The sequence below is a fragment of the Euphorbia lathyris genome, chromosome 2 (assembly GCF_963576675.1).
Source record: "Euphorbia lathyris chromosome 2, ddEupLath1.1, whole genome shotgun sequence".
Lineage (NCBI taxonomy): Eukaryota > Viridiplantae > Streptophyta > Magnoliopsida > Malpighiales > Euphorbiaceae > Euphorbia > Euphorbia lathyris.
This window is the reverse complement of record NC_088911.1, coordinates 41,911,104-41,932,995: the sequence shown is the minus strand read 5'-3', so window position 1 is coordinate 41,932,995 and position 21,892 is coordinate 41,911,104. Positions and strand designations below refer to the sequence as shown.

Here is a 21,892-nt window from a genome sequence, read left to right as displayed (position 1 = left end):
CTGTTCAATTTCACTCATACCTTCGTAATCCACATCCGTTTGGATTGGGTTACCATTAGGATCACACGGTGCCATAAACCTATCAATTTTGTGCGATAAGGCAGAAAATTGGGCTTGCAACATCGCTACTGGATCAAGATTCACTATACCTTTAACTGATGACGTTGCTGAGGATGATGGTTTCACTATTGGTACGTGTCCACGTTCCGCGGGCCACATACAGCTGTTGATTGCCATTTCCTCCAAAAGTTCTCTTGCTTGGGCAGATGTTTTCTTCATGAATAACCCTCCAGACATAGCGTCCAATGAACCTCTAGTTGTAGGATTTAGTCGATTATAAAATGTTTGCATTAAAAGTTTAGTGGGCAAATGGTGGTGTGGGCATAAACGTTGAAGTTCTTTAAAACGTTCCCAAGCCTCATAAAGAGTTTCATTATCGTTTTGAGAAAAAGATGTTAACTCTTTAATGACTCTTGCGGTTTTTGCTAAAGGAAATTTTTTTGATAAAAACGCTTGGTCTAATTGTTCCCAAGTGGCAAAAGTTGCGGCTGGCATAGAAGTTAACCATTCTTTAGCCCTATGCTTCAAAGTGAAAGGAAAATGGCGAAGTTTGATTGCTTCTGCAGTCACATCTGGGATTTTAAAAGTGTCACAAATTTCAAGGAAATTTGTTAAATGGGTGTTAGGATTTTCGTTAGTTAACCCATAAAATGTTACATTATTTTGCAACATATTAAGCAACGCTGGCTTAATTTCAAATTGATTTGCGGTGATTCTGGGTCTAACGATACTATTGGTCACACCGGCCACACCTGTCCTAGCGTAATCCATAAGTGTTGGTGGGTCTGCCATTTTACCAGATTCGGTATTTGTCTTTACTGGGGTTTTGTTTTTGTTCTTGTTTTTATTTTTGTTTTTGTTGTTGTATTTGTTCTTCTTAAGTGTCCTTTCAATTTCTGGGTCTAGTGGTTTTGGTGGTATGCCTGAACTTCGAGAACTGCGCATGAACTTGAAATCTTGTACGAACCGAAACTACCTACAAAACAGAATTTGAAGAATAAATATATTAGTAATTGAAAATTATTAAATTACAAAAAAAAATTAAAATAAGTATGAATAAACCTAGATTCGAAATAAAACACAAAAAATTTAAAATTTTGTCGAAAATTTTGGCGTTCCCCGGCAACGGCGCCAAAAACTTGTTGAGCGATTTCCGCAAGTGCACGGTATACGCTTGTAGTAATAAAAGATATCGATCCCACAGGGAACGTTTTTTCAAACAAAACTTATTTATAATCGGTTAAATTTACTTTTAAGGTTTATAATATGGAAAATCGTTTAATCGGTTTTGGTTTTGAAATTGCTAGAATAAAAATTAGATTAGAGTATGAAAATGTTAGAAAATATTCTGATTTAAGAATGAATTTGCGAGACATGAACGTTTAGTACTTTTTAGAAAAGTAAACAAATGTATTTGATTGCATTAAGCAAAGAAAACAACTTTAAACTTTGTATGAATTATAAAGATGAAATAAATGACGGAACCTCTAATTATTAGGCTTTGAACATGACAAAACTCTATCCGGGATAATTGCCCTTAATCAAATTAAAACTCTTTCGAGATAATAATTTGCCTAAGTGTTCAACAAAGTTTCATTGTAAAGATTTTGAATTAAATACGTTTTAATGAAAACACCAGCATCCACTTCGGATCCTTCACCAAAGTGCTGCATAAAAATCTATCGAATAGAACGGACTTTATTAGATGAAATATAAATTGATACAAGTTTACAGAGAACATGAAGCATGGAAACATTCGATGACTTGCAAGTGAACGGGTTGTCAATCTTTTCCTTGGGTTTCGTTAGAGTTTGTCAGGCTCAGGGGCGGATCCTCTACTCAATCTTCTCGTTGAATCTTCGTAATAGAGACTTGGTCGGTCTACTACCAAAATGAAAACTAAATTGGAACAATGTCTAAACGCTACTGAACTTGTTATTATTGAATAAACAATGTGTGTACATCATATTGCTTTTTACAGAATCGAAATCTAACTTCTGAATCATTTGACTCGGAATTTCTGCATAAATTCTATACTAATCTCTTTCTTCTACATATATTCAACTCTCCATCAACTCTTTATTTATAGATGTTGAAGAGTCTTGATTGAAGTGTCGTGTCCGTTGTGAAGGATCGTATCCGTTGTGAAAGGACGTCTTTATCCACCCGAACAAACGCGTTTCGTCGAAAACGAAAGTGTGCAACTTGGCTTCTACAGACTCTTGCTCGTACCGAGAATATTTAATTCTCTACCGAGAATGGGGGAGCATCAATTGGTCTTCGAACGAAGGGAAGGAGAAGCTGAAGAACGCGTGTCGCGACCGAGAATTTGGGGGTCACGGTCGCGGCACGGAACGTTTTTCACTTCTTCGGCTTTTGTTCTCGTCCTCGATTTGGCGTTATTAATTTCTGTCGTCTTCGACTCCTTTTGTAGGGGTTTTCTTCTGTTTTTGAGCTCTTTTCGTTCCTATTTGGATTTTACCAAATATTTATGTACCTTACAAGAAAGAAACATATTCGAGAGTAAAAGCTTTCGAAACAGTTATAAATAGCATAAATTCGTAGCAATATTGATGTAATTATTGATGATATTTTAGGTATATTTTGGGCTTACCAAGACCTAAGCAATTACCACAGTACTTAGATTGCACTACTCGAACCCAAAGGTAGTCCATGTTCTAAAGCAAAGCCCGACTAAGCTTAACCAACATGTCAAGGTTAAAATCTCTAGCTTCCCGAATACCAAGGCTTTTTTATCCTTCTATTTGCAAACACTCTTCCAATTTAGGAGATGCAACTTCCGAATAGTACCATAATCACCCCAAAGGGATCTACAATTAGCAGCATCAAGCTGGTTATAAACACTGATAGGGATAGAAGAAGTTTGCATAGTATAATTGGGATAGTCGAAGTTACAGACTTGATAAAAGTAGTCTTGCTAGTAAAAGATAAACATCTATGCTTCCACCCTGATAGACAAACATTAACTTTGTTAATGATGATTTTATAGGTTTCTTTAAAGGTCTCGTTATGAATAATATGCATGCTAATATAGTGATATATCTCGAGATGACGCTCAAATACTCACTAAGAGATAAATGTGCATCGTCGTTATCAATTAATAAATTTGAAGAAATCCAGGTATCGAATCCATAGGATTTATATACCATAAGTACTAGACTACTTAGTTCTCGATCTTTATTTAGCCTTTGTTTGGAAGTTTGGAGGTGAGAGGTAAATGAGGTAATGGAAAGGAAAGGAAAGTGATGAAAATGGAAGTTAAAAATTAACCTTGTTAGGGAGTTTGCAGGATGTAAATGAAAGTTACAAGTTTAATTTTATTTGCGAGTTTAAATAGGAAGGGGAAGGAAAGTTAAAATTTATTCTAAATAGACAATTTTACCCTCTAATAATATTTCAGGACTATTTATGCATAAATGATATTTCATTCATACAATGTAATACAGAAATGATGGCATATAATCGCAATATTAAAAATAATATCATCGAAGTCTAAAATAACATTATAAAGCAATAAGTTAATATATCCAATGACACAAAAAAAACACCATAATCAAATGAAGGTAACGTATGAGAATCAAGAAATAAAATCCAATAGCATTTCTTTTTGTTCCTCCGGATAGGGACATCTTAACATGCCACTAAACATGTGAGGGTTCTTGAGGAGGTAGACATATATCTTTCTTCATTGTGTACCTTGAATTCCTAAGTCCTCAATTAACTTTCAAATATCACCTTGAGGAATTGGAAGATGAAATGGAGTTGTCTCCTTAAGTGCCTTTGCAACTACTTCAAAACCTTCTTTTAAAAGTATTGCATCACTATCTTCGTCATTTTTAGGCGTTTTACTTTGAATTTTTTTCTTCTTTTTTGATCTGATATTTTGAGGTGTTTTTTTATAAGTGGAAATGTCACCATCTATGTTTATTGGTTGTTTCTCGTTATCTAATCCGACTTCATTTTCATTAACAAGACGATCAATTTCTCGAATGGAATTAAACTCGTCATCAACACATATAGATTTTCTTCTGCGCATTTCTTTCAGAGTTTCAGAATTTTCTTCTGTTGCCCTGTCCGTAGCATATAACTGAAGCATCTTTTCATAATTTGGAATTGGTTTATTCATCCACTCCTTAGTTGTCGGTTTATCCTATAAAAAATGGAATTAGTTGTAACAAAAACATAATAAAACGAGATGGAGATTAACAAATTCAATGTATATACTTACAACTATCAATGAGTTCAACACTTTCGATTCTGCATTCCACATGCATGTGGTACTATCCCAACCAAATCCACTAACTCCCCCAAGAAATATATCATAACATGCATTCCATTTGTTTTTCATATATTTCATTTGATTCTTCACCTTTTCTTTGTCGAATGGGTGCTTTGTAAATAATGCACTCATCTAAAAAACAATCAAATCCAATGCCTTCATATTAAAAGTACCACCAACTCTACCACCATTCATGTGTTGATGTACATAAGCATCTACGAGCATATTATCCGTAGTAGGTGTCCAAACCAATAGTTCATTTTTTCACTTGATTCATTGACTTTTTTCTTACTCATTTTAGAAGTCTACATAAAGTTAAAGTTAACAGAAAAAAAAAACACAGCAGTTGTAAATCAAGCAAATTGATTAATGAAGGAAATTATAATCAAAATGATAAATCAAGCAAAATAGTATGTTAGCACACTGATTAATAAAGTAACAGAAAAAAAGCACAACAACAATAATCAAGCAAAATAATAAACGAAGCAAAATAATCAAGCAAAATATTAATAAAGCAAAATGGTATGTTAGGATAATGATTAGTAAAGTAATAGAAAAAAAAACACAGCAAAAATGATTAATAAAGTAACAGCAAAAAAAAGCACAGCCCCAGAAGTAAACTATTGTACATCAAATAGAATAAAAATCGAATCTTAATACATCAATTGTAATTCTTAGTACATCATTTATTAATGTAAGCATTCCATATATCAATTGCTATAGAATCTCTTAAATATTCACCAAAACTGGTGCTAGCTTCATCACTAAGAATAATCTCACTATGTTCTTCATTTTCAAGCTCCCTATCAACATCGGCAATTAACTCCTCATCCGGATTTACACCCATTAAATAATTATGCACTATACAACAAGCTAAAATAATTTTTTTGAGAGTGTGAATATTATAATGTGGTTCATTTCCATTGGCAATGATAGGAAATCGTTTCTTCAAAATGCCAAAAGTTCTCTATATTGCATTACAAAGAGAAACATGTCTATGGTTGAAGAGCTCTCGCACATTCTTTGGAGAGTTCATTGAGTATTCTTTCAAATGATAACGCTCACCTCTATAAGGTGTAATTAACTCTCTTTTTTAACATGAAATCCGACATCCACTAAAATAATATTTACCTATATAAAAAGAATTGAAAACTTAGTGTATGTAAGTTTAGATAAAGAATTTACTAAATTAATAAATATATTATTGTAATAGTTTCATTACCTTGTGGAATTATAAGTGAATCTTGTCGACTTAAAGCATTTTTTATAATTCTAGAATCAGAAGTTGTTCCTTCCCAACCAGCTAATACATATGTGAATTTTAAATCAAAATCACATGCATATAAAACATTGGTTGTAGGCCAATCCTTTCTACCATGATATTTAGGAGCATCTGTTGATGAAACTTTTACATGAATATGTGTACCATTGATTGCTCCAATACAATCCTAGTATCGTTATAGTTTAGTTAAAAAGTATAAAACTCAATAAATTATTAATAAAGGAAATTATTGCTAACTACTGACATTTACCTTGAAGAATGAATAAAACCTTTTGTTGTTCATTATTTTTGAAGGTACTTCAGATCCATTAGGTTGAATCACATATCCCTCTTCTGACTCTATCATAGCTCTTAAAACATTATGAAAGTGATGACTAACTGTTTCTCCGAATCTACGGGAAAAAGATTTACACTCTCGATTCTTGACATTGTGGCCAACTATCCATACAAATTTAGCCACTTTCTCTTCAATCAATCTCGCTGCATTGGACGCAAGCTACCATATTTCATCAATATAGTACAAAAATCATCAAAAGTAGAAGGACTCATTCGAATGATATCTCATACACTCTCACTAGTTCCAATATAATTCATTACTTCTTTTTGAACCTTTTCGCTTTCTAGTCGAATAGTATGTTCAAGTTTTTAGTTATGTGCATGTTTTCTTTTAACATACCAACGACTCATAAGAATAATACATTCTACAATAGCACGATGACGTTCACGTGTTGCTCTCTCTTCAAGAGCTAGCATATCAATAATTTGATCACCCATCTATGATCATTAAGAATTAAAATAAACAAATTATGCAAATAAATGTTCAACTAATGGCACAGGTTGAAATTTTTTCAACTAATGGCACATGTTGAAAAATGTTCAACTAATGGCATAAATTATGCAAATAAATGTTCAAAAAAAATTGTTCAAATAATCAAGAGGTATCTGTAAAGTAAACAATGTTCAAAATAAATGTTCAAACTAATGGCACAAGTTTAGTAATGATCCAAAGTTGAAAAATGTTCAAAATAAATGGTTCAACTAATAAAGGTTTAGTAAAATAGAGCTACAAATACCTGTTGGTCCCTTATAACGTGACAAGTTAGTTCTAAGGGGGGGGATATGAACTATTTAAAATTTTGTCCGTTAAGGCTGACTTCTTTTCTTATGAAAAGGATTACACAGAGTCACTAAGTAGATTCAAGACACAAGCTTAGTCAACTTGTGGCTAAGTCTGCTTCTTTACTTGAGTCAGGAGATAGCACTTAGAGTCTATTCCTGAACTCAGCTTCTTAGTAAACTTAACTCAGCGTGAGCTCTTTACTTAGTCAGTTTTCACAGCAAGCAATATATATTAAAGGAGTTTAAGGGTTGGAAAGATATTACTCAGCAGACTTATCCTGGTTCGGCCTCTCCGCCTACGTCCAGTCCCCGGAACTCGTTCCGAGCTTTTTGAATTCTCTACTGAGCTCTTTAAAGGTAGAGCACGAAACTTTTTACAAATAGAAGCTGAGTATAACAAGAGTACCTTCCTCTATACCTCTACTCACTCATATATCTACGCTGAGTACTATAACCGAGTACTCAGCCTCTCCTTTCTATTCTTCTAGAAATGATAAAGTGTTTGTCCTAAACAACAATTATTAAGACACTTTAGATGATTGGAAATCACTCTAGACTTTTACACAATAATATGGAAATTGGTGTAAGGTATTTGCTTTGCTTTTCTCACAGAATCTTCGAGTATGAATTTGGTCAGCGTTTTGACAACTTGAAGTTCTGCATCGATTGAAGCAAATGGATGGCCTTTATATAGTGACACTTGAGGCACCTGGTCATTTCGAATTTCGAAATAACCGTTGGAGGGAAACGACTTCCTATCGTTGTCACTATGGGCGTGCTCAGCGTCGTTGGCCAATAGGATTCTTGCATCTTCTGTCTTCGTCAGTCTTCGGCAGAATGTTTCGCCATTTAAGGAAAAGTCCACGAGACAGCTTTCTGCGCCTTCTGAACTTTTCCCAAAGTAGAAATACTTTGTCTAGAAGTTGAACATTGTCTGCCGCTGTCCAGACTGCTTTGTCGTCCAACTCAGCAGCTTCTTCTTGAAGCTTTTGCCACGAAGGCTTCTCGATCCTTCTCTTGCTGAGTCGTCATTTTAGTTGATACGGCTTCGTTTTGAACTCTTAAGCCGAATGGTATTGATGTGTTGACTTGGGCTTGACTTCCACTTATGGGCCTTTGGGCTTTTTAATCTCAATGTCTTATACACAATTAAACTCAACATTGAACAAACACATTAGTGTAATAAATCAAAGCATTTAAATTTAATGTGTTAGAATATTTTTATCATCACTTAAATAATTTTGTCAAATCAAAATCATGTGGAAAGGTGTTTCAACAAACTCCCCCATTTTGATGTTAGCAAAAATATTCAGTCGAAGAACTCAGTGTTGAGCTCCCTCATGATAGTTGAGCTTATTTTATCAAATAACTCCCCCGTAAGGGTTGAGCTACTGACTTAGTTTTACTCTAAACATTTCAAGGTTTAATTGAGTAAGTCTAAGGTCAGTTTTCAAAGATAGGTCAGCTCATGGAACATATTCTATTTAACTCAGTTTTACGCGGAAGGTTTAAATATCAGAGAGCGCTGAGTATGCTTTGTTCAATGAGTTTTAGTTAAATGGACATATAAGAAGTGGTCAACATGCATGATCAACACAGCAGACATATCATCAATTAATATAGGCAGTGTAGCACAGTTGATTTAATGAAGATGCGTTTTAACAAATTATATCAATCACTTAAGTAAGCAATGTACAAGAGTAGTCAATATGAAAGATATAGAGATGCATATAATTTGTTTCGAGTTTAAAGTCAGCACAACAGAGTTCACAAAAAAGAACACAGATATAAAGGTTCAAAAACAAAAGCTAGCTATCCTAGACAATACAAGTTAAGCTACTTTTGTTTGCCCTTGCGCTTGCCCTTGTGTTGCTGACTAACTGAAGCTTGCTGAGTTCTTGGGGCTTGTTCTTTCTCCCCCGTTTTGCCATCATCGGGTTTGGGAATGAAGGTGGCTTCAATGGCAGCTTGAGTTAGGCGTTGAGAGAATGCCTTTAGCTTTTTCATGCTTTCATTCATTCCGTCGAAGATAGGAACACCATCATCCACAATGGATCGAGGAATTCCGATTGATGCAGCACTCAGCATACTTAAGACAGCGGCTTGAGACTTCCCAATCCAGTGCATGGTTTCAGTGAGCATGGCAAAGGCTTGATGAAACATCTTTAGTAAAGAGGAGTCATAATACTCACGCTGAGCGTTGATTTCGCGCACATTGCTAAAGGTTTCTCGAGAATACTTCAGAATCTTATTGGTTTTAAGCTCGTCAGTTGCCATCTTTTGTCTGTTTAAGTTCAACAGATGCACAGCCTCGCTAATTTTCTCAATGGAGCATTGAGAGGAGGTGGAAAGCTGATGATTGGTTTTCTCTTGCTCGGTGTGAAGCTGACTGAAGAGATGTTGTACTTCGACAGAAGTGGCATATGCTGAGTTCGCAGCTGACAGTTGATGAAACTCCCTTTGCAGTGAGTTTATATGGTTGACCATGGTCAGCTGGAGTTCGGCCAGCTTCAGTATAGAGTCCTGCCTGGGCTGTTGAGATTGTAGTGTAGTCATGACACTCAGAAGATCCTTCATACCTTTTATCTCGATGAGAAGCTGAGTGACAGATGAAAATGGAGTTGTCTCAATAGTGTTGGATTCAGCGGCATTGGTACTTGATTGATGGAGGTCCTGGATGAGAGCTTGAGCTGAGTCAACAATTCTTCGACCAGACGCAGAGGCAATGAGGTAGCTAAAAGATCCATCTTGTGTTGGCCCAGATGCCGGAGGTGGAGTAGAACCAAATAAGGGCAGTGTTTGGTTCTGCTCGTCATTGGAAGGCCCAACATTGACAGCGGCTGGCCTGGAATTAGTATTGTCAGTGGAAACTGACTGAATCTGATTCTGCTCATTGAGTTGGGGAAGTGGAGGATCAACAGAAAGAGTTGCTTGCTCAGTGTCAGGCAGAAGCTGACTAGGTGATGGAAGGTTAGGAAGTTCAGTGTCCACCTGAGCAGGAAAGTCCTTAGCTTGCTCAACAGTTTGAGGAGCGGAATCTTCGAGCACTTGCTCGGCATTACTTGGGTTGGCGGAGGCATTTAAGTCGGCGTGTTCCTTTGGAGAAACAGAGGCTTGATTTTCTAGTTGCTCTTGTTGAGACACAGGTGGGTTAGAGAAGTACTTAAGTTGGACATCTGTAAGATCGGGAATCTCATCCCTCAGTGGTGAGTCACCCATGATGTCAATGACGGGTGGTTTTAAAGCTTTCTTCTTTCTTAGTCTCCTAAGCTTCGGAGGAGTAGGGTCACACGGAATAGACTCAATGGAGTCAGTGGGTGAGGCATCCCTTTGAACAGCAGGAGCATTTTCTTGACTCTCAGTTTCTTCTTCATCAACCAACTCAGTGTTGATTGGTTCAAGATGCTCATCATCTTCTGGTTCCTCAGTGTCATCCTGACCACTTTCTTCTTCTTCAGACTCATCATCCAGTTCTTTTTCTTCTAACTGGTCATCCAACTCTTCCTCAACACACTGACCACCCAATTGGTCTTGGTCTTGTTCTTCCTCAACCTGTTGCTCAGCGTCAATCCATTGACTCTGTGCATAGTGTGAGTTAGGAGGAACGACGATATCTGTTGGCATGGCCTCAATAGGTCTTAACTCAAAGTTAAGCTTCTTCTTCTTCTTCTTTAATGGTTGGTCATCAACCTCTCTTTCTTCCGTTTCAGGCTCAGCTTGCCTAGGTCTTTTCGAAGCTGACCTAGATCCACCCGGACTTTGCTGAGTTTGCTTTGTTCCTTTACATACAACTTTGATCCTCTCTGGGGTAGAGGCAGCTCCTTTAGATGTGCTTTGCACAGCTTTCCTCTTTCTTTGTGTTCTGCCCTTTCTAGTCACAGCCCCCTCAGCGTTTTCCCCCTCAGCATTCTGGACAGCTTCCCCTTTTCCTTCCTTTGTCACAATTGGTAGGTCATGTGCCAAACCAAATAGGGCAGCAGCTGTAATTTCGGTTCCCCGAACTTGGATTTTCGAAACCGTGTCCACTTTGTGATCCTGGAGGATTTGAGTGATGAAGGAGCCCAGCCTAAGGGTTCCTGTACTTCGTAGAAACCCACCGATGATGAAGACAGGCATATTTATCGACGTATAGGTCAGCATGTGCCATATGAAACACTGCTCGAAGTTGGTTGCTGAGTTGGTGCAGTTGATTTTGGGGTAGAGAAAATTTGTCAGTATGTAATGGGCCATCTTTTGATGCTGACCCATGGAAGTGCTTGAAATTTCACCTACATGACCCTCAGGTTTGCAGAAGGTCTGAACGTAGTCGGTTTTTGTATGGTCACCAGATTTACGAAGTATAGCTCCTTCGTTTTTCAGCTTAAACAGTGAGGCTAGATATGCTGGGTTGATGGAGATGTTCTTTCCTCGAACATTAGTTGCTAGGTAGTTCCTGTTGTCATTGGCGACTCTTAGGTTGGCGTAGAATTCTCGTACCAACTCAGGGTAAGTGGGATCCCGAACTGAGAATAGCTCGGTCCAGCCTTTGTTCTTGATCCATTCACAGAAAGGATTCTCGGCATCCACGAATCCTTGTGAGAACCACCGCGAGTGGTCAATCTTCCACCCCCTCACACTCTCAAAGACTTGAGTGTAGGTGCGTTGTACTACTTTCTTACCCTTGTCCTTTTGCTGTTGTTTTCCTTTGGAAGAGGTGACTTGGACAGCTTGAGCTTTCTTGCTCAGCGTAGTAGATCCAGCGAGATTACGCTGAGTATGAGAAGTGGGATTGTCATCGGAGCGGTTATGGGAAAGACCGGCACTGGAGATGTTTAGAGAAATTTTAGTCATTTTCTCAGAGAAGTTTTTAGAAGGTTTGGGAACTTTTCGAGAGAAAGAATATGAATGCCAAAGATTTCTAAGCGTAAAGAAATAAAAGTGGGAATTCATCCACTATTTATAGAGATGTTGAGTTAATCCAAGGCGTTGGGTTGTTCGTTTTACCTCGAGATTCTCAATCGACAAAGATTCTGGTATTTATGACACATACGACGCGTGTGTTTTCTAATTATAGCCTATACGTCATCCTAGGTGTCTATTTAATTCACGTGCTTCGCATTAAAGTTTGCAACGACTCTTTACTCAGTGTTAAGAATTTCAAGCGTTTAAAATTCTGAGTAGTCAGTGTTATGCAAAGGAATAGATCTTATGCGTAGAAGCACAGCTTGAGGTAAATACTCAGCATATATATTTATCTACTCAGCATGTAATAACACAAATCATTCAGCATGAAAGTTCACTCAGCATGCATACTATACTTGGAATTTATTGAAGAGGATTAAACATACCAATAGCTTCTCTAAGTATGTTGAATTGCTCACGAGCCAGTGGCTTTGTGAAGATATCAGCAAGCTGCTCATCCGTTGGGACATAGGTCAGCTTGATCTCACCTTTGAGTACATGGTCTCTAATGAAGTGATGTCTGATGCTGACATGCTTCATCCTGCTGTGCTGGATTGGGTTCTTTGATAGATCAATTGCACTTTTATTGTCACATTTGACTTTAATTGTTTTATTCTGAACGCCATAATCTTCAAGCCGTTGCTTAATCCATAGGACTTGAGCAACACGGCTTCCAGCAGCAATGTACTCAGCTTTAGTGGTTGACAGGGCTACCGACGCCTGCTTCTTGCTGAACCAGGACACAAGACAGCTCCCAAGGAAGTGGCATCCTCCTGAGGTGCTTTTTCGTTCAAGCTTGTCTCGTCCGTAGTCAGCGTCAGTGTATCCAATAAGTGTGAAATCTGAAATATTGGGATACCACAAACCTGCATTCACTGAGCCTTGCAAATATCTAAGGATTATTTTTACAACTATGTAATGAGATTCCTTAGGGTTAGATTGATATCTAGCACAATAACATACTGAGAACTGAATGTCCGGTCTACTGGCAGTTAAGTAAAGTAGAGAACCAATCATACCTCGGTACAATCTGCTGTCTACTGACTTACCATTCTCATCAGCGCAGAGGACAGTGTCAGTGCCCATTGGAGTAGATATTGGCTTACAATTTTCAAGTTCATCTTTCTTCAATATCTCCTTAGCGTACTTAGTTTGACTTATGAAGATGCCATTTTTCCCTTGTTTGATTTGAAGTCCAAGGAAGAAGTTGAGTTCTCCCATCATTGACATTTCAAACTTAGTTTGCATCTGCTTGCTAAATTCCTTGCACATTGACTCATTAGTGGCACCAAAAATAATGTCATCAACATATATATGAGCCAGCAGGGTATCTTTACCGTTCCTCTTAATGAATAAGGTTGTATCAGCTTTGCCTCTGACATAATTTCTAGTCAGCAGAAAACTGGTCAGCCTCTCATACCAAGCATGTGGTGCTTGCTTGAGGCCATACAGAGCCTTTTTGAGCTTATAAACGTGGTTTGGGAATTTAGGATCCTCAAACCCTGGAGGCTGATTAACATAAACTTCCTCGTTTATAACTCCATTAAGGAATGCACTTTTAACATCCATTTGAAACAATTTAAAGTTCATATAGCTTGCATATGCACATAAAATTCTAATAGCCTCTAGCCTTGCCACTGGGGCAAAGGTCTCACCGTAGTCAATACCTTCTTGCTGACTGTAGCCCTGAGCTACAAGTCTTGCTTTTTTTCTGACCACGTTCCCTTGTTCATCCTGCTTGTTGCGAAGACCCATCTTGTTCCTATGGTCTTCTGGCTTCTTGGTTTTGGCACTAGATCCCATACTTCATTTCGTCTGAACTGATCAAGTTCTTCTTGCATTGCATTCATCCAGAATTCGTCATACTCAGCTTCAGCGAAATTCTTTGGTTCCTGGATTGAGACGAATGCTACGTTGCTGAGGTATCTCATGAGTTGATTTCTCGTCATCAGGGTATTCTCAGCGGCATCAAGAATGGCACTCTCAGAGTGACCTCTTGGTATCCTAATCTCCTTTGGTAGATTGATGTCTTGCGCTGGTTGTGTTTCAACAATCTCTGCAGGTGTAGATTGGTCAGTGAAAGTAATTTGAGTTTCACTTTTACCTTTGGTCAGCCCTTGAGGAAATGACTCAGCGGCTATTTCTGGGTCAGCGGGTGTTGAGTGTGGGTCATCCTCAGCCAGCGGCTGGTATCTACCTGCAGGGTTAGTTTTATCGAACTCAACATGTACTGACTCTTCTAAGACTTGAGTTCGTTTATTGAAAACTCTGTATGCTTTGCTGTTTGTTGAGTAGCCTAAAAAGATAGCTTCATCAGCTTTTGAGTCAAACTTAGCTAGGCTATCTTTGGTATTTAAGATAAAACATTTACAGCCAAAGGCACGAAAGTATCCAATGTTGGGCTTTCGTCCTTTCCAAAGTTCGTAGGGGGTTTTCTTTAGTATAGGTCTAACAAGAGCCCTATTAAGAATATAGCACGCTGTGTTGACAGCTTCTCCCCAAAAGTACTTTGGAAGCCCATGCTCACTCAGCATTGTCTTGGCTATTTCAACCAAGGTTCTGTTTTTCCTTTCAACAACCCCATTTTGTTGAGGCGTTCTAGGAGCAGGGAAATTATGGTCAATGTCGTTGGTTTCACAGAATTCAACAAATTGTTGGTTCTTGAATTCTCCACCATTATCACTTCGGATGTAAGCTAACTTAAGGTCTTTATCATTTTCAAGTTTTCTTACCAAATTTGAAAATGTCTCAAAGGTTTCATCCTTGCTACTCAGCAAGATGATCCAAGTGTACCGAGAAAAGTCATCTACAATGACCAAGGAAAATCTTCTTCCACCCAAGCTCAGCGGCTGGACTGGACCGAAGAGATCCAAGTGTAGTAACTCTAATGGACGCTTAGTTGAGACAATGTTTTTACTATGAAAAGATTGTTTGGTTTGTTTTCCAGTTTGGCAAGCGTGGCATAGTTGATCTTTTTCAAATTTAAGTTCTGACAGACCCTCAACCAATTGCTTTCTTGCTAATTTGGCCAGGAGGTCCATGCTTACATGACCAAGTCTCCTGTGCCATAGCCAGGAATTTTCTTCCTTTGATACTAAGCATACAGTTTTTGAAAACTTCTTTTCCAAGTTCAGCATAAAGACATTATCAATATGAGGGGCAGTTAAAATTAACTCATTTGTTTTACCCTCGAATATTTTACATCCAGTGTCATCAAATATAACTTTTCTCCCATTGTCACATAGTTGAGCTACGCTGAGTAAGTTATATTTGAGTCCGCTGACTAGGGAGACTGACTCAATAGTAGGATTACCACCAACGGTTCCTGACCCTACTATCTTACCCTTTTTATTGTCTCCAAAACTTACGCTTCCTCCTCGTTTACGCACAAATGTGATGAACTGAGTTTCATCACCAGTCATATGCCTCGAGCATGCGCTGTCAATGTACCACATCTTTGACTTCTCAGCACACCCCAGGCTTACCTGCAATATAGCTAGTTGCTTTTAGGTACCCAATTCTTTTTGGGTCCTTGTTTGTTAGGTTCAATAGGTAAAGCATCATATTTAATTTTATGATGACATACTTGGACAGTGTGTCCATTCTTCCCATAGAAGTCGCAGCTGACCTTCCGTTTAGGATATTTCACTGACTGGTCAGCACCCCAGTGCTGAGCGTGCCAGCACACCTTTATGGTGTGTCCTTTCTTCCCATAGAAGTCACACTGGACATTCCGCTGAGGATTCCATCTCTGCTGACTAGTACTTCGGTACTCAGTGTTCAGAGGATTATTTCTTTTATTCGGAACCTTAAGTTGGTTCTGAATTGATGTGACGTCCTTCCTCAGTTTCTTAGAATCTGATTGGACCTCAGTGACAAACTTTTGCATGATTTCTACATTACTATGCAAAATCGAAGTGTCCTAGAGAATATATCGAAGGTCACTCAGTTTGACCTCCTCAACCTCGTCACATCGCCTGCTGAGTGCTCTAACCTTTTTATTACACTTTTTGACAAGTGTATAAAGGTCACTCAGGACATTAACCATTTCATTTCTGAGCAAGGGTAGTGATATTACCTCAGTTGAGTGTTCCTCATCGTCAGATGCAATGAAGGGGTCAGCATGCTCAGAAACACACGGCTCAGCAAGCTCATCTGCCATGAAGCAGATCTTTGCTGACTCAGTGGCATCAGCTTCAGATGATGATGAATCATCACTATCACTCCAGGTTGCCACCATTTCCTTCTTGCCATTCTTTCTTTCTTTTCTCAGCGAGGGACATCTTGACTTGATATGGCCAGTTTGATGACATTCAAAGCATGTAATGGGCTTTGAGCTGTCCTTCTTGTACTTGCTGTCGCTGGAGTCAGCTTTGTACTTATCAAACTTCTTATAAGGCTTCTTAGAATATTTGTCATTCTTTTTGAACAGCCTTTTCATCTTTCTAGTGAACATAGCCATTTCTTCATCGTCTGTTGAGCTCCCATCAGTGGAGTCAGCTTTCATGACAAGAGACTTTTGCTTCTTGTCTTCAGACTTTTCCTTCACCTCGAAATTCTTCATTGAGATCTCATGGGTCAGCAGTGAGCCAATGAGTTCATCATACTTGTAGGTGGTTAAGTCTTGAGCTTCCTCAACAGCAGTTTTCTTTGCTTGCCAGCTTTTAGGAAGACTCCTAATAATCTTCTTGACTTGCTCTTCCTCAGTGAAGATCTTTCCAAGTCTCTTGAGCTCGTTAATGATGTTTGTGAACCTTGCGTTCATGTCAGAGATTCCTTCATCATCATTCATTTCGAACAGCTCGTACAACCTCATGTGCTGGTTGACTTTGGATTCCTTCACCTTATTGGTTCCTTCATAGGTAACCTCGAGCTTCTTCCAGATCTCCTGCGCTGACTCACAACCTAAAATCTTGTTGTATTCTGCAGCATCTAACGCACAGTGAAGCATGTTTATAGCCGAAGCATGATTTTGTAGCTTCTTGAGATCATCCTTTGTCCATCTAGTCTCAGCTTTGACAACCGTTTGGCCATCAATAGTTTCAACAGGAACAAATGGGCCTTGGACTATAGATAGCCATGCGCTCATGTTTGTTGCCTGAATGAAATTTTTCATTCTATTCTTCCAAAAGGTATAGTTAGACCCGAAGAATAGAGGAGGCCGAGTTATGGACAGACCCTCAAGTAGAATCTGAGTTGTCAGATTTCCTGGGAGAAACCGAGTGCTGTTCTCAGCCATAGTGGGGATCAGCTCAAGGTAGTTAAACCTTGCACAGTGAGCTTTGAAGCTCTGATACCACTTGTTGGTCCCTTATAACGTGACAAGTTAGTTCCAAGGGGGGGGATATGAACTATTTAAAATTTTGTCCGTTAAGGCTGACTTCTTTTTTTATGAAAAGGATTACACAGCGTCACTAAGTAGATTCAAGACACAAGCTTAGTCAACTTGTGACTAAGTCTGCTTCTTTACTTGAGTCAGGAGATAGCACTTAGAGTCTATTCCTGAACTCAGCTTCTTAGTAAACTTAACTCAGCGTGAGCTCTTTACTTAGTTAGTTTTCACAGCAAGAAATATATATTAAAGGAGTTTAAGGGTTGGAAAGATATTACTCAGCAGACTTATCCTGGTTCGGCCTCTCCGCCTACGTCCAGTCTCCGGAACTCGTTACGAGCTTTTTGAATTCTCTATTGAGCTCTTTAAAGGTAGAGCACGAAACCTTTTACAAATAGAAGCTGAGTATAACAAGAGTACCTTCCTCTATACCTCTACTCACTCCTATATCTACGTTGAGTACTATAACCGAGTACTCAGCCTCTCCTTTCTATTCTTCTAGAAATAATAAAGTGTTTGTCCTAAACAACAATTGCTAAGACACTTTAGATGATTGGAAATCACTCTAGACTTTTACACAATAATATGGAAATTGGTGTAAGGTATTTGCTTTGCTTTTCTCACAGAATCTTCGAGTATGAATTTGGTCAGCGTTTCGACAACTTGAAGTTCTGCATCGATTGAAGCAAATGGATGGCCTTTATATAGTGACACTTGAGGCACCTGATCATTTCGAATTTCGAAATAACCGTTGGAGGGAAACGGCTTCCTGCCGTTGTCACTCTGGGCATGCTCAGCGTCATTGGCCAATAGGATTCTTGCATCTTCTGTCTTCGTCAGTCTTCGGCAGAATGTTTCACCATTTAAGGAAAAGTCCACGAGACAGCTTTCTGCGCCTTCTGAACTTTTTCCAAAGTAGAAATACTTTGTCTAGAAGTTGAACATTGTCTGCCGCTGTCCAGACTGCTTTGTCGTCCAACTCAGCAGCTTCTTCTTGAAGTTTTTGCCACGAAGGCTTCTCGATCCTTCTCTTGTTGAGTCGTCGTTTTAGTTGATACGGCTTCGTTTTGAACTCTTAAGCCGAATGGTATTGATGTGTTGACTTGGGCTTGACTTCCACTTTATGGGCCTTTGGGCTTTTTAATCTCAATGTCTTATACACAATTAAACTCAACATTGAACAAACACATTAGTGTAATAAATCAAAGCATTTAAATTTAATGTGTTAGAATATTTTTATCATCACTTAAATAATTTTGTCAAACCAAAATCATGTGGAAAGGTGTTTCAACAATACCTACTTATCAAGTGATAGCATGTTTAATAGTTTTAGTTGGCATTGGTTGTGTTTATTTATGTTAACAAATAAGGACGAAATTACCAACACTATTAAAAATAAACGGAACTATTTTTGGTTTTCCAAGTTCACCTTGTGCAACTTATTGGAGTTCTTCTAAATGGAGAGTGATTGAATCACAAGAGATGAGAATACTCGGAATTTAGAAGCAAAATTTAGATTCAATAATAGTCCAAGCAAAATATTTTCTCCCAGCCGCCATAATTACAGATGCATCAATAGAACAAGATGAAACTGAAGCTAATTCCTTGTTATTATTCTTACAATCTCTGGAAAAAAAAGTTTCAAAAAATAGATGGTATAATTTCATTTTCATTACCCAAAATCCTAGAGGAAGGAAAATCTCTACCTAGAATTCGAAAATAAAAAATGAGTTCATAGGTAGACTACTTACTTGTAGGCTTTATTAGTTATGTCAAAGTTACCTTTGTTGCATTTGCCAACATATACAAATTGAGAACTGACAGTTTCTGGTGTTTATTTCATTTTCAAGTGCTAATTGTTGATATGAACAACATGAATTATTATATAAATTGTGCCAAAAAACTCCAACTGCATTATTATGATTTGCAGAACAGTATGAATAATATCATAAAATCAAAGAACAAAATAAAACTGAATAAAATTGAATCACATACCAATCAAATAGAATCATAAACAAACTCCTAAACTTTGTTACCTTGGATTGTCGTTTCTCCCGCAGTCACAACAAGAAGGAAAAGTAGTTTTGATGGAAATGAAAGAACAAGACTTGGGTTGAGGAAATAGACGTTATGAAATACACGTATTTCAATTTGGGTTTTGGGTTAAGATGGAATAATAAATTATAAGTAGGGATATATTAGAAAAATTGGGTACAAATGTTTTAATGAAGTTTACATTACTCCCATTAACCCCAATTTGGAGGTTAGACTTTGGAGGTTAAAGGGAGTAAATATTTACCTTCCCATTAACTCCCTCCTAAACAAGGTTTTTAAAAATCGTTTAGAGAGAGAAAATTCGTCACTTTTGCTATTCTCTCTATTTCTTGGTCCTATGTTCATTATTTTGCAATTCTAACACCAAAAATGGACTCAGGGGGTCGATTTACCTATGGATACACTAGATTTTGGTGCATGCAAGGAGTTTTGAGGTGTAATCGGAGCTACACCAGAAAAAGTAAGAAATCTAACCAAAGTTTAACTTTCCGGTTGATTTTGGGTGTTTTGAGAGTGATTCTAGACTCCTGGAATCATAAGGAATAAAGTGGTATAATTAATTTCTCAAAACAATCAACTTTAATTTTTCCGATAGGCGGATCCCGAACACCGGTGATATTTTCCGGTGACATACGAAATAAGTGAGGAAAAATTACTTAGTTAACTTCAGAATGTTCTAAATATTGTTTGGAGCAACATTAATTCTTGGATTTTGACCAAATTCCTTACCGTTTAGTCTCTATAAATTACGAAAGTATATAGTTGGGTGAAATTAAGGAAAATAAATTAAGTTGGGTTAAAAATAATTTCTGGATCCTTATTTGAATAAATTTCAGAATATATAATTTTAAAAATAAAGGTTGAAGGGAGATTGGACTAAGCATAATTAATTAATTATACTCTTAAGATTATTGGTTAGTTAATTTGGTTGATATAGGTATTATGAAAATGGATTATAAGTTTATATGTTGTTTGATGATGAGTAATTTTGGGAGTAAAGTATTGGAATTACTGACAGTTATGGAACTGTCGGATGATTGATGTCCAACCGGATTGATAAATTGCAGTCTATGGAGTCGCGGTTTGGACTTTGAATATTTTTTTATATAGAAGTGTATTTTATTGCAGGGTTGACCCTAGTTATTACTAGGAGGATGTTCATTTTATAGGGGAGGCTCTGCCGAATTTTCGATAGACAGTCTGTAAAACGAGACAAAATAAATTTTAATATTTCCCTAAACATATATAAATTCTAAAAATAATATTATCTCTTTTAGATACTCAACCGGTAGGAGGAGCAGCAGTACCTGAAAACTAGGACAGTCAGCTAGGAGCAATTTGTGAGTTAATTATATGTTATGCATTTTTAATTTAGCATTTGCATTCATAATAAATTATTTCATGATATTTCAAATAAAGTATTATTTTCACTTATAAAGTGTCTTATTATTTATAATGATTTATACGTAATTATTGTGGATAAATATGTGTTATGGACATGCTTCCTCGTGAGCGGCATCAGGACCTTGTGCGCACAGGTACTATCGGGTTATTGGATATTGATGATACTAATATTGTGAATGTTGTGATATATGGATAAGCTCGGTTGAGATATTCTCGGGCTATATGATATGTGGATTTTGGATTTAAGTGAGGCTGGGTACGAAATCGGTTGAGTTATTCTCGATCCTCCAGCTAACTGGACGTGTGGTCGGTTGAGTTATTCTCGGTCCCCCAGTTATTGGATATGAGTGAAATGGTGATTATTGGTGGATTATTAGATTGGGTATTGAGGTTTAGGGTCCAACACACGTATTAAACCACCTATCTATTTATTTATAAGACAATTTTATGAAAAGCATGTTGTGTGATCACTTATATTATATATTATTATTATTATTGTGTACGACATCAATGTTAAATTACTCATGCATTGCATATAATTAATTCACTATGGGAGGTTTGACTCCTTTAATTTTTCAAGTGACTAGAAGTCTGTTGCAGCCCAATATCTTTCTTCGGGCAGCACATCTATCTTACTATGTATGACTATTTAAGAATTATGTTAAAAATTTATATTCTAGACCGCAGTACCAGTTTGAGAATTATATTGTGTGCCTCATTGAAGGATTTAATATTAAATTATGTTAAAGAATATTTGGTAAGGTTGATTTTATATTATACTAAGGCTTGCTACGGGTTCCGGTAGCTTGAGCTTACCCGTTCCCTAGCGCCGGTCACGGTCCGTGGGATGGGTCGTGACAAATGCCTTGTAAACATGCTACACTTTGCATTGGGTATAAAAGGGAGAAAATAAAAGATTACATGCATGCTTATTTCACAGTGGAAAAATATATGAAGGCATGTGATAGTTGTATTCATCCTGTTCCAAACCTTGAGAATGAAAGTGATAATTTATTGTAAGAAATTCAACCTCCTCCTCTCAAAAGGTTACCAAGCAGACCTAGGAAAGTAATAAGGTGAACAAAATGCATCTTCCATAAGTAAGAGATATTTTACAGTTAGGTGTAGTTAGGTGTTCAAATCGCAAGCAATTAGGCCACAATATTAAAAGGATGTCAAAGATCATCTCAAGCTCCAAGGGTAAAATCATATTAAAAGCAAATTATACATGTGTTTTTGCAAAACTATGCTACTAACCTTTATTTTCTTGCAGCAACCAAGGGGAGAATATCCACACACACAAGGCAAACTATAGGCAGGGGCAGAGGTGGGAGAGGTAGCTATAGGGCTAATGTGACTATCCAACAAGTATTTGAAACAACTAACAACTCACAACCAA

At 37.5% G+C, this 21,892-nt stretch overlaps 1 non-coding gene across 1 annotated transcript; it reads left to right on the top strand.

Annotated features, from left to right (window-relative positions):
• The first annotated feature begins 367 nt into the window (after window positions 1-367).
• On the top strand, window positions 368-474 carry LOC136221012 (small nucleolar RNA R71). Its single transcript, XR_010684805.1, has one exon. It is a non-coding gene; the product is annotated as a small nucleolar RNA R71 (small nucleolar RNA).
• The last annotated feature ends 21,418 nt before the right edge of the window (window positions 475-21,892 follow it).